Raw genomic sequence first — 15,349 nt, 5'->3', positions numbered from 1 at the left:
TAGACCCTTCTTCTTTTAAGAGATGATGAGTTACGTGAACAGTAAATTTTCAGGATGAAATTTTATAAGGAGGGGAGAATGTAGTAACCCGAATAATTATATTATTTAAATAATATTTGAGAGGGAGGAAATAGAAATTGGATGGGATAAAGAAAGGGGCATTCGCATTCGTTGACAAAGTTACAATTGGGCTCATCGATGAGGATGTGTCTCGTCAATAAGAAAATACCGAGAAAGGGTTTTGGGTGATTCTGAATTTCATCAATGAGGAGAGAGTTCGTCGACGAGTCTTCTTGTTGGCCTCCTCAACGAGATGACGTGGCTCGTCGACGAAGGCCAGTGTATAAATAGTGGTTAAACGCGTTTTTCAGCTTATTTTGGCCACAGAATTCACTCTCTCTCCCCCCCTTTGGTTTCTCCTCCTTCTCTCTAAGTTTCTAGGCTGAATGTATGCCGGTTTGACGATCTGAAGCCACCACGACACTTCTGGGAGAGTTCTCTTCAAATCTTCTAGAGTGAATCGTCGGTGGGGCTGAGTTGGAAACCATCCCAGATTCAGGGTAAGACTTTCTACTCAGTATTTGGCTATTTGAAAATTTTAGAAAGTATAGTACGCGTAGAAATACAGAACTTTAGTTATGGGAAATGTCGTTTTCAGGGTGTTAAGCAGAGAACCCTGCGAGTGCAAGAGTATTTTTCTTAGGGGCTTTTCAGGAATCAAGTAAGGGAATAAACTAAGCTAGTTATTTTATGAAAATGTATGTATATCATTACAGCATCTTATTTCAGGAAAATAAATATATTTATATATGATTTATATTTGGGAAACACTGCTGAAAATGATGGTATGTTAAATATACGAAAAACCTAGTTCGTGTGGCATGAGTAGAAATTATAAAAAAAAAATACCGTTTCTGAGAATGTGATAAAGATATGGACTTTTATAATTGAAACCAGCGTACAGGCTGAGATTTTTATATGTTTGTCAGCATATGGGTCGTGCTATGGATATGTTTTACCGGCGTACAGGCCATGCTATGTATATGATTTGCCGGCGTACGAGCCGAGCTAGGTATATGATTTGCCAGCATACGGGCCGAGCTATGGATATGTTTGCCGATGTACGGGCCAAGCTATGGATATGATTTGCCGGAGCATGGGCCGAGCTATGGTAAAATATGAAATACCGGTGTACGGGCCGATGATTTTCATGATATACATACATATATATATATATATGCAAAATGATATGATTGATTTGATAATTAATGGTATGAAATATCCGTGTATCATAGTTTCAGTATATGTTATATGTTATTAGAACCTGGTTGACTTGGTTTAGGCTAGCACTTGCACGGTACCGATACTATGTGTTCATGATTCATCATGATATTTGTGTTAACGCCGCTGTACAGAGTAGTGTGAGATTGGATGGTCATTGTGGTTTTAAGAAGTGTGTGAGTGCCCCTGGTGTACCGACCAGGTTTGGCAGACCCATTAGACTTACAGACTATACTCTTGACTTGGCAATGGTCGGCCAACCATTGTCAGGTCCTGCCTTCGGGCCACACAACCCAGTCATGTGGGGGTAATACATGACAACAGCTAACTAACCTACGAGGAATGTTTTTGAATTATTATTATATGAGATGAGTTATGTTATGAGAATATAGTATGTTCTGTCATGTTGTGATTATACATGTTTTTCCTAGAAATATATATACAGTTTTACTGGTTATGTTCATGATATTATATGTATATCACAAAAATGCTCATGTTGCCACACACTAGTGTTAGTTTATTTCCCTTACTGAGAGGTGTCTCACCCCAAATTTTATAAACATTTCAGAAGCCCCTGATAGGAGAGCGGGTAAAGTACCGCTGATATAGTACCATTGATCTGCCCTCTCTGAAGGGTAAGTTTTGGTGGGGACGGTTGGATTTTTTTGGAAATGTCCATAGGTCTTTCTTATTTGGGATGTGTATATAATGGATGTAGTAACTCTAGTATTATGATAGATGGTATTGTGTATGGTGTTATGAGTTATTATGATTTTTTGTGCCTTCAAGCTACACAACCCGTCATAGGGGGTAATACATGACATCAGTTAGCTATACATCCCGGGTAGTTTTCAGTATTATAGATTATATCGGATAATACATGATTAGTATGGTTACTTGGAAATATGAAATTATATGTTTGTCTAAGCATATTACGATTTATGTTTTATGGTATGTGAAATGTACGGTATATGTATTGCAGCATTAAATATTCATGTTGTCACACAGCTGATTTTAATTTATCTACCCTTAATGAAAGGTGTCTCACCCCAAGTTTAAATTATTTCAGGAAACCCGGAGAGACCGATGGGTCAGGGCCGCCACTGAGTGAATTGAGCTTCCCTGTTAGAAGGGTAAGTTCTAATCTAGAATCAGGAGATTTTTGTTGTAAGATCCTAGGTTTATTTTGATGTTTTGGAGATTGTATATAAACACAGTAGCTTTGGGAACACAGTAGACTCTGGAATTATGTACTTTATGGTTGACGAATGTGATTTACATTTACTGCTGCCTAGGTTCCGCTATGTATGACAGGTGTCCTCGCCACCCACGAGTCCAGGTTGACTATTTTATTTATTATGTTTTATTATATAGTAAGATAAGCAGGACGTTACAGTTGTGCACCTTACAACTGTGCTTTGTTCGTGCATGGTAGATTTGGTTCTTTGTCAAATGAATAGCACTATGACTATCATAGAACACAGTAATGTACTTATGAAACAACTACCAAATTACTATGTAAATCATGCAACCAAATAGCTTCCTTAACAACCTCTGAAGTTGTCGTGTACTCTGCTTCTGTCATAGGCAAAGCAATAATAGATTATAAGGTTGGACCTCCAACTCACTGGACCATTAGCAAATGTAAATATATATCCAATAGTTTATCGATGTTTATCTAGATAACCTACAAAATCAGAATCCACATATCCAACAACACATTGATCAATAGTATTGTCTTTCTCAAATACTATATCAACATCAATAATATTCATAATGTATCATAAAATCCATTTCACAACTTGCCAATGTCCTTTATCCAAATCATGCATATACCTGCTCCTCATACTAACAGCTTGTGAAATATCAGGTCTTGTACAATCCATTGCATACACCAGACTACCAACTACACTTGCATAAGGAACTTGTGGCATATACTTACGTTCCTCATATGAATTAGGAGATAAAATGCACTAATTTTGAAGTGAGGAGCAAGCGAAGTGCTATATGGTTTTGATTGCTCAAACATGTCAAAACTTTGTACTACCTTCTTCAAATACTATTTCTGAGTCAAACTAATTCTCCCTCTCATTCTATCTCTGCATATCTCCATGTCAAGTATCTTTTTTGCTTCACCAAGATCTTTCGTCTTGACCTCTTGATTTAACTGACCTTTCAGTTTGTTGATTTCTTCCCTGTTCTTTGAAGTTATCAACATATCATCAACATACAAAAGTAAATATATAAAAGATATATTTTGTAGTTTGTGAAAATAAACACAATGATCATGTTTATTTCTAATGTACTTGTGACAAATCATAAGCTGATGAAATCGTTTGTACCACTATCTTGGAGACTATTTTAAACCATACAATGATTTTTCTCAGTTTGCATACCCAAGTTTCTTTTATAGCAACCTTAAATCCATCTAGCTTAATCATATAGATTTCCTCTTCCAAATCACCATGTAAAAATGCAATTTTTACATGCTGAACTAGTTCAAGATCAAATTGTGCTACCAAAGGCAATACAATTCGAATGGAATAATGTTTAACAACTGGAGAAAATACCTCATTATAATCAATATAATGTTTAACAACTGGAGAAAATACCTCTTTATAATCAATACCTTCCTTATATGCGTAGCCCTTTGCTACTAATCTAACTTTGAAACAAACATTATTTGCATCTGGAAATCCTTCTTTCTTTTTATAAACTCATTTACAACCAATTGCTTTCTTACCTTTGGGCAGTTGGGTTAGCTCCCAAGTCTAATTCTTATGAAGAGACTGCATTTATTAATTCATTGCTCTTGTCCATTTGTCTAATTCAGAGTTTCTCACTACTTCTTTGAAAGTGTAAGGAACATCATCATTTACAACTAGAAGTACATTGGCCACCATGTCAGCATACCGAGCAGGTTTTCGAATTTCTCTTCTTGGCCTTTGAGAAACAATTCATTATTGTTGCTATGAAGATTCTTGGATTGAAATCTCCTCTTCTTGTATATTTTTCTCCACTGTGACTGGAGAGTTACATTGTGTAGCCTCATTTCTCACTGGGTCTCCCAAAATTGCCTCAACCTCCACTTGTTGTTGAGTACCACTGGTCTTTTTTTCAATTGGATTCTCCTTACGTATTATTTTCTTTATCATCACAAGTTCATCAAAAGTCACATCCTTGTTTAGAATAATTCTTTTCGTCTCTAGACACCGCAGATGGTATCCTTTGACTCCTGCACTAATCCCCAAGAATATTGTTATTTTGACTTTTGGATCCAACTTAAATTCTTTAACACAATAATCAGCAACTATACCAAATACATATAAAAAATCATAATCATTAGCAGGTTATCCAGACCATACCTCATAGGATTTCCCCCCCCCCCCCCCCCAATACGAGATGATGGTAGATAGTTGATAAGATGACACGCATACATAATAGCCTCACCCCAAAACCTTTTGTCCAACCCAACATTAGACAACATACATCAATCTTTCTCTAGCAAAGTCTGATTCATGTGCTCTGTCATCCCATTGTGTTGTCGTTTATTTCTGATTGTACAGTGTCGAGTAATACCTTCATCTTGACACACCTTCATAAACGGATCACTCGTGTATTCACCACCATTATCTAATATGAGTCATTTGATCTTTCTGCCAGTTTGAGTTTCAACCAACTTTTTCTACTCAAGGAAAATATCACATATTCATTTTTATTTTTCATAGTATACACCCAAAATCTTCTGAAAAAATCATCAAAAAAAGTGACAACATAAGGCATACCACCCAATGAAGCAATTTTGGTAGGCCCCCATAAATCTGTGTGGATGTAGTCTAAAATACCTTCAGTCTGTTGGGTTGCAGTGCCAAATTTCACTCTTGTATGTTTTCCCAGAATACAATGTTCACAAAATTCAAACTTACATACCTTTACACCCTTCAACAAGCATTGCTTAACTAATTATTGTAAAGATTTTTCACCCGCATATGCCATAACCTGGTTGTATCTGAACCTGCATCTTTCTTAGAAACAACGGTTGCTGAGCTAATAACTGTACTACATTGAAAATAATACAAGTTATTTTTCCTAATACCTTTCATCACCCCAAGTGCACCTAATTTAACCTTTAAGGTTCCATATTTCAAAGTAATAGTGAACCCTTTAGGTTTTTATAAGGCAATCAATGAAATCAAATTTTTCTTTAAGCTTGAAACATATTTAACATTAGTCAAGGTTTTAACAGTTCCATCTTGACATTTCAACTGTACTGAACACATTCCAGTTGTTTAACAGGTATTATCATTTCCCATAAAAACAACCCCACAATCTAATTTTTCAAAATTAGAATATCATTCCCTATTAGGACTCATGTGATAGGAACAACCAGAATCCAAAATTCACTCACCATAATAATGTGTTGAAGATGTTCCAATAAGAGAAAAATATGACTCGCTTCCATCACACTTGTTTATATAAGTATTAAAAGGTGTTTTTCCCTTGTTCTTTAGCTGCAATTTAGGGCAATCTTTCTTTCAATGTCCTTTCTCATGACAAAAGGCGCATTCATCTTTAGCATGTCTCCCACAAGATTTACTCATTCTTCCAAGTTTACGACTATGAGAACGTCCCCTTATTGTCAGTGCTTCTACTACTATTTACTTATGAACCTTCTAATCCTTTTTTTTTTTTTTTCTTTTTTTGCATTAAGTATTAATCAATGCAGTACAAACAACATCAAAAGTAATTTTATCCTTCGCATACAAAAAAAGTGGTGGTAAGGTGTTCATAATCATCAGGGAGAGAATTTAGTAACAATAAGGTCTTATTCTCATCTTTGACCTTTTTCATCCAAATTCAACAAATCAGCTAAAATTTTATTAAAAGCATTTATGTGGTCATTTATAGAATACTTGGTTGATACTAGAAGCGAATTAATTTCTTTTTCAAATAGAGACAATTTTTCAAACTCTTTGTCATAAATGTATTTTCCAATGTCTTTCACAATTTCTTTGTAGATGTCTCCCACATAACAAAATATTTCTGATTTTTAGCGAGATACAAACGAATTGTACCATATCTCTGAGGATTGATCTTTTTCCAATCTTTTTCTCCTATGTCCTCTGATTTATCATCTAAAACAATATCTAATTCCTTCTAGTACAGGATGTCCATCAACTCACATTGCCACATACCAATATTACTGGTGCCGTCAAATTTCTCCACCTCAAACTGAATATTAGCTATTGTCTTTGAAGATGATGATGAAGTTGTTAGGGTTGGAGTTCATGTGGATAGAGCTTCTTCTGCTGTTGCAAGCATAGTTTCTGCCATCTTCCAAAACTATATATCCAATAGAAAACCAATAGAACAGAAGGTCGAGGACGAATAGTACTGCGCAAGCTTATCCCAATTGTGTCTACTCTATATATCCTATGAAATTTTACTTTGACTAGACCAACCTCCAGGTAGTGACTAAGTTGCAATGGTTTCTGAGCACTCGGTTAGATTAAGTCTTTCTTAGGCATAAAAAATTGAATCAAGGATCCTAATAGAGAAACACATTTATATCAGGACTGTTCAGCCAAACTCTGATACCACTTGTTGTGTTGGACGCCCCACTTGTGCCCAATACCAATACAATAACTATTATTATTATTATTATTTAATTTTAAACACATTGAAACACAATGTTGTTTTGGTTTCTATTTAATAGCAATTGAAATAGTCTAATAGCTTTACTAACAAATGATGTCATTAATTTTATTGAATCACTAATTTATTTATTTATTTGTTCTAGAAGAGCATATTAGATGTTGTCCTCATTTTTTTCAAAAAAAAATGAAAATTAAGATCAAAAGAGGTTTAAAAGCAAGAAAAAATAATTCTAATAATTATTTTTTCAATAATTTGTGCAATTTTAAAAGCTTCATTATCTCCCTATTTTTTATAATCAAATCAAATCAATATAACAAATATTGCAATTGACAAGAATTTCACAGTTGTACTTTTCATTATCTCATATCTATAAGTTTATTCTTTGAAGTAATTAGACATACCGGAGCATACATGTACACATACATACATACATACATACATACATATATATATATATATATATATATATAGAAGCCCATTAAACATTGTTTGGCTTGTACGTGTTTGAGTGGAACAAATGTGGAATTAAATAGAAATACAATTCAAAGTAAATGTTTGGTTATTCTCAAAAGTTATCTTAAAATTACGTCATATTAAATGGGAACAAAACTCTTAAAAAGTTAAGATTCGTCCGCTTTAATTAAGTAACAACCCTAAACCTAATATATACAAAAAGAAGAAGGAGTTTTTTTAACTCTTAGTTTACAGCGATGCGTTGCGTTGCGTTGCGTTCCAAAGGAGTCATTGACTTAGTGTCATACAACAACCAAAAACAAAATAGTTTCCATCAATCTCTTTTATTTATTATGTCAAGAAAATGCAATGATGACAGCCATTTAAATTCTAAATTCTTGTCGCTTTTATACTACATTCACTAATCCCCTCAAAACCCTAACATTTTAGTATTACTTTTTAGTCCAAAAAAGTCAAGATAAATGTATGAGATAAATCCATATATTGGAATTTTTAAGGAGCTGGTTTTCGATCCCACCAATGAGACATGCAACCATGTCTGGATTGTCTCCGCAAGACGTGTAAAATATGCAAGTGCATGCATGCATGCCTCCATCGCATGCACATTTTATATTTATCCTTTACTGGGATTAATAATATAAATATAATATTAGGAATAATTAAATAATGGAAACAGTCTTGGTGGTCCTTGCAAAAACAAACATCCGGTGTACGAATCCCCGTAGAAGGCGACAAGGCCAGCGGTGCGGCATTTCCCGATGTGATCCGACGGTCCGGATGGAACCCCACTCTGATCTCGCCCGACGCCCATGTTGGATTCTGTTTTCCCTTTTTTCACAATAATCAAGTTCCCTACTACTGCAGACCTGCTTTGACTGTGCGTGGTGCGCTCCACCGTATCTTGACTTGGGCCTTGTTCGCCTGGTTTGTTAGAATCATTAAATAAATAGTCTTCTTCTGTATCCCATTCTTTCTTGTGGGTTGGGCCGCTTTGGCGTCGCAAAGAGTTGTAGGGCCACTCTCTCTCTCACCAATGGTGGGTTCAAATTAATGAAAATGGAATGAGGAGGAGAGTTGGGTCAAAATATATGTTAGTGGAGCTATTTCATCTTCTGTTAGTTCATTAGTTACTGTCATTTTATTGATGTTCTTCTAAGTATTCCTAGATTAAGAAAATAGGTTGACAAAGTTTGCACATTAGATTGGGTTCATGAGTATGTGCAGTTATAAAGAAAGGTATTAATTACTATTTGTTGTGATATGAATGGGATAAATATGAAGCACGGCGGAATAAATACAATAAATAAATGAAATACAACCAGAAAATGACAAATGACAAGAACAGTAACAAGATTTACGTGGTTCGGCAAAACCTACATTCACGAAAGCAATGACATAAGAATTTCACTCAGAAAACCTCAAAATACATAATACACTTCTCAAATGATCACTCTCAATCACTATATGTCCCGAATGATATATATAACAGTTTCTTTGAGGTTTCTCTCGAATTATCCAACCATCCCAATGTTCAAATTCAAAATTCAAAAAACTGCTCACAAACCAAGCACACTCGTTGATGAGTACAGGGGATTCTTCGACAATCCAGAGAAGGTGACTCGTCAACAAGAATAGGGCATTCGTCGACAAGCCCATTTTCTGCTCTCGGTATCTCTAGAACTCTGAGATTTTTCTGCTCTCGAGATCTACTCGTCGACAAGCACAGGACACTCATCGACGAGTCCCTACTGTGTTGCCCCTTTATGTTTTTCTTCCTTCTTTGTTTAAGAAATCCAAAGTATAAGAGTCACACCATAAATAACAATCTCCACCTTGGCGATTGTACGTCCCTTAGGAGAATCCCGAAAAACATATCTAACTGCTCCACCTTGAACTTAAACTGCTCGATTAGGTTTGTCTCTCTTCTATCAATTTGAGACATGGAGTAAGTCCAAGCAATGCTTGAACTTCTCAAAAGTAACTGATTTCATCAGAATATCCACTGCATTTTTAGACATGTGAACTTTCTCCAACACAATCTCACCCGAAGCAATCAATTCCTGAACTCTGTGGAACCTTACATCAATATACTTGATTCTAGCATGGTATATTTAATTCTTCGCTAAGTAAATGGCACTCTGACTATCACAATGCAGTACCACTCCATCTTACTGTAACCCTAACTCTCTAACTAAACCAGTAAGTCATAAGGCTTCCTTTGTAGTTTCGAAAACTGCCATATATTCTGTCTTAGTCATTGATAATGCTACCACAGACTGTACCATGGATCTCCAACATACCAGTCCTCTGTTAACTTTGGTGTATTCCCAAGAGGGGGGGTGAATTGGTATTTAAAATTTTTCTCTTAGGTTAATTTATCCAAAAGCAGTATTTACACGACCTAGGGTCTGTCTATGCAATTTCCAAATACGCAGGTAAATATGATGTGGAAATTAAATCATACGTATCATTCACACCATAACATACACATGCAATAAATATAAAGTACAGAAATATAAATAGACACACGATATGTTATCGGGGTTCGGCCAACTGTGCCTACGTCCCCGCCTCTAACTCCCAAGCCCAAGGATTCCATTAATGGCTCACTTAATGGGTGGAGCGACACCTAATACAACCAGGTCAATTAGCACAGGGCTGACCTCAACCTGTACAAACTCTCATTGTGGGGCGGAGAAGGCCCTAGGTCAAATTCACAGGGCTGACCCCAACCTGATCCTTTCGGGCTAGATCAAGCCCCCTCAGGTCATGCCTGGAAATACAACAGTATTACAATCAACTGATACAGTGATTATGCTTTCATATAAAGCAAATATGTACCCAATTACACACAGTATAATTAATTAACCACACGTCAACAATGTAGGAAATGTAAGCTCAGTGATGTGTATTTTTTGTGCAAGCTACACTTTACAGGATATGATCGCTAATATGCTCAAGAGTGTTCACAACAAGCAGTATCTTGGAATCAAAACTATTTTAATAGCACATCAATATTCCAAGTATACAAATCAAATAATCAAACTAGTTTAAAAAAATTTTCTTCAATGAAATATGCATAATACTAGTTTGAAAATGTTTTACTTGTTTGAAAAATATTTGCACAACAAAAACCAAGCTATTGGACACTTGCAATAATAATGCAAATATCCTAAGCTTACTAGGTTATCCCAACACAAGATTTAGAGCATAAAAATCTGTGGGATAAACCTAAGCTAAACTCCCCAAAAATAATATCTCAATCACACAAGCACACTGGAGTATTAGCAATACTTAACATACACTAGCATAACAAATATACACTCACAATACTAAAATGTATCAAAGGAATAGAAAATTTGAGAGTATTTGGACAAAGAGAGTATTTGAGATAGAGAGGATTTTTACTAATGATTTTTGTTAATCTGTCACTAATCCTTACAAATGAACCCATATTTATAGGCAAGGGTAAAATTATAACCGTTAGGGACTTGTTGGGAATAATTTAGAAAAGATTCAAAATGTTGAAAGCTCATTAACCCAACTTAACCCAATTTTACCGTGGATAATTTAATATTAACCCGCCCAGGTTCGAGTGGCTGAACCGAGGTTCGGTCGCCCAAACAGACACAGGAATAAAAGTGATTTAAATAGGTTCGGTCGCCCGTGTCATGTTTCGGCAGCCCGAATTAAAGTCAGAAAGTTTTCTTCATAACTTTGGGTGCCCGGTCCAAGGTTCGCTAACTCGAACTCATATGTTCGGTCGCCCGGGGTCCTTTTGAACCGTATGGTTTAGTAGCCTGAGTTGGTGAGGAGTCCATTTCAAGGGATTCGGGCACTCGAGGACGATAAGGTCAAAATAGGTTCAGTCACCCGAAGTCTAGTCAAACTGTTGACTCCTCAAAAGTTCGGGCGCCCAAGGTGATTTGTTCACCTGGGGTTCGGTAGCCCGACCTCACACATTTTATGCCTTTTAAGTTCATTTTCACTTTGATTAATTCTCCTGATATTATAAGTGATACTAGGGACTTTGTGCACTAAGTGTAGGAACCTAGGGTCTTTTCAAGTACGCCAAAAAACCTGGCATCGGTTGACCCCCTAAAGTCATTCGGTCCCTATGGTCAAATTACGGTCTTTTTGAGAGCTTACAAATACCTACATGCATGACATGTAGAGATTATTATAGACCATTTCTCCTAATTACTATTACAGACCCATATTACAATCATTGATTTGATAATACAAATTAAAGTCTTCAGGGTTTTCATGCTTTGCTTTCATGTGTTATCAATTTGATCTTCTTAATATGATCCTGCACACAAACTTGGCAAACGTTAAATACCAAAAATATTTGTCATTATCAAAACTGGGTGTGACCCATGGGGTCAACATCCTCCTACAAGGGTAAATACATATCTCGTTGTAGACCTTCTGTCATCCATATCTCTAGTATAATCAACATCTACAAACCCCATAACTGAAGGACAACCTTGTTGCTTGCCGAACATGATGTCATATCCCGATAGACCTCGTAAGTATCTGAGTATCCATTTGATGGCTTCCCAATGTTGTCTTCTTGGATTAGAGAGAAACTTACTTACCATGCTCACCATAGAGTCAAATCTGGCCTCGTACACATCATGACATACATTAAACTCCCCACAACACCAGCATAGGGGACCTTTGACATGTCCCAGATTTCCTCATCAGTACTTAGGCAATCTGTAGTAGACATCTTGAAATGATTCGCTAAAGGTGTATACACCAATCTTGCATCAGCCATGCTAAACCTTTCCAACACCCTATGCACATAATAAGCCTGAGATAGACATTATCTCCCTGCAGTTCTGTCACAGCAAATCTCCATCCCAAGTATTTTCTTGGCCGAGCCAAGATCCTTTATGTCAAATTCCTTATACAACAAATCCTTTAACTGATTCACCTCAATTAAATCTTTTACAGCTATTAACATATCATCGACGTACAATAACAAGAAAATAAGAGAACCATCCTCAAGCTTGTTCACATATATGCAGTAGTCATACTCACACCTCTTGTAACCAATCTTGATCATGTAAGAATCAAATTGTTTATACCATTGCCTTGGAGACTATTTCAGCCTATAAAGAGATTTCTTCAACTTGCAAACTAAATTTTCTTTTCCTAGTTCAATGAATCCCTCCTAGTGTACCATGTAGATTTGTTCCTTCAAGTCACCGTGAAGAAATGTTGTCTTCACATCCATTTGCTCCAAATGAAAATCATAATGTGTTACGAACCCCAATACAATTTTGATAGAAGTATGTTGGACCACTAGAGAAAAGATCCCATCATAATTTATCCCCTTCTTCTATGAGTATCGTTTTACCACTAATCGTGCCTTAAATTTCTCTCATTCCTTTTCTAAAATTGTCTCCTTCTTCCTATATACCCATTTACAACCTATCAGTCTCTTTCCATTTGGAAGTTCCACCAAATCCCAAGTTTGGTTCTTATGTAATGATTCCATCTCTTCAATTATCACAGTTAGATCGTTACAACTAGTAAGGAAAGCATAAGATACTAATTCTTCAAATCTATACCTTGGTGGAGGTCTAATTGTGTGTATGGATCTCCGTATAGGAATATCGTCGACTTGCTAATTTCCCAAGCTAGAGCTCCTTGCAATCATAGGACTATGATCATTGTCGTTGCCCTGAGCTTCCAACTCCACCTACACAACATGTTCATCACTGCCCCAGCTTTTTTTCTCCTGTTTCTAGTCATCACACTCTTGAGTACGTTTCACCATAGCCTTCTATCAAAGACTACATCCTTACTGATCACCACATTGTTTGCCACTAGATCCCATAACTTGTACCCCTTTTCACGCTCTGGATATCACAAAAAGATGCAACGACGAGACTTTGGGTCAAGCTTAGACCTCTCCTCACTAGATATATGAACATAGGCTAGACATCTGAATACCTTTAATCCAGAGTAATCTACTGCATTTCCCGTTCAAACCTCTTCTGCCACTTTCGTCATGCCCCAAACCCACTAAGTGGGGCCCGGGGTGTGATGTGATCCAATCACCTATGTCTGATACCATGACCTCAATCACGCAGCGAAAAAATAAATAAACATCCTCAATAATATACTAAAGTTCTATATAACATCCCAAAAAGAATTTCCCAACATCCAATGTCCATATATAATTTCAGAAAAATAAAAACATAAACCCAAAAATACATCCAAGATTTGTACCCTCTCACAAAAATGCTACGCCAACAAACCTAGTCCCGAGCTCACTAAGCTCGATCACGCGGAGGTCTTGAAAAAGATGAAATTCATATCAAGTGAGACACATTTCAGTAAGATAGAATAAACTAATACCAGTGTGTGACTATCATAAGGTTTGTATACAAAATATAATCATCATTTACAAATTAATCCACAATTATGAAATCTTTCTCTGCCCCTACTCACACACATACAACATATTTTATTAATGAGAGTTTCCCAAGGATTGGGGTGATTACCCGCCCATACAAGTAGCACCCCTCTACTCTGATACCTTATGCAACCGGGTATGGCTACAACTGATGCTCATCAGGCCACTTACCTTAGTAAGCCCTCAGGTGGATAGTTTGTATCGTATTCACACACATTCACACAATTATTTATCAGTGAAGGTTTCTGAGGATAGGGAAGATTATCCGTTCATACAAGTAGCTTCCCTCTGCCCTAATACGTTATGTAGCCCGGTATGGTTACATTTGATACCGATCAGGGCACTCACATTTCTCACCAAGCCCTCGAGCCAAGAGTTTGTCTACTGAAATTCGGGAAAGAAAATTACTTTGAACTCTAAAATTTAGCCCCCATCTTAAAAATCACTCCAGGTGAATTTAAATGTCCAACTTTCTCTCAATCTTGGATTTTGGAACAAGACTTCACCCCCGAAGCTTTTCTACCCTTAGTTATGGAAAATGAGTTAGTGTACTTTGGGCATCCTCCTTTGTACAAACAACTTACTCTCAAAGCCCAAATCCTCCCTTTGTCCTGAATTAATTTCTATTTCTCCCTTTGTCCAAATATTACTGTGAAATATTTCTCCCCCTTTGTTTCAAAATTTTACTGCGAGATATTTTCAAAATTTTACTATGGGATATTTATCCCCCTTTTGACATCAACAAAAAGGTATACAAAAATATACACAGTTACATATTTCTTCCCTTTAAAAAAAATATCTCTTCCCTGTGTTAAACAATTTATTTCTCCCCCTTTTCTAAAGGTGTAGTTGTTTTGTTAAATCAAATTTCATATTGCACATACACAGCATATCAATGAACATTGATATAGGTAAGTAATTCAGTTCATTAAAGTTCAAAAATTCATGTGCGCGTCAACATGTATCATATATCCATAAAGTATTTAACATGCAATAGTCATTCCTTAATTTTAATTTTAGTTGCTCCCCCTTAGTTATGTATTCTAATATATCCCTAGGCAACTTCTTGACTATGCATCAAGCCTACTTCACGTCTAATTTGGATAAACCTATTCTTCATAAGTGATTTCGTGAATATATCTGCCCATTGTTCATCTGTACACACAAACTTAAGTTCCACATCCCCTTTTTGCACATGGTCACGAAAAAAATGATGTCTAATTTCTATGTGCTTAGTTCATGAATGTGATATAGGATTTTTTGAGATATTGATTGCACTCATATTGTCACACTTTATAGGAACTAATTCATAGTGCAATTCATAGTCCATTAGTTGTTGCTTCATATATAGCGTTTGAGCACAACAACTTCCAGCCGCTATGTATTCAACCTCGGTTGTGGACAATGCAACTGAATTTTGTTTATTGGAAACCCAAGAAACTAAAGATTGTCCTAAAAAGTGACAAGTGCTGCTAGTGCTTTTTCTATCTACTTTGCTACCGA

This window comes from Malania oleifera, chromosome 10 (genome assembly GCF_029873635.1).
Source record: "Malania oleifera isolate guangnan ecotype guangnan chromosome 10, ASM2987363v1, whole genome shotgun sequence".
Taxonomy (NCBI): Eukaryota; Viridiplantae; Streptophyta; class Magnoliopsida; order Santalales; family Ximeniaceae; genus Malania; species Malania oleifera.
This window is presented reverse-complemented; position numbering follows the sequence as displayed.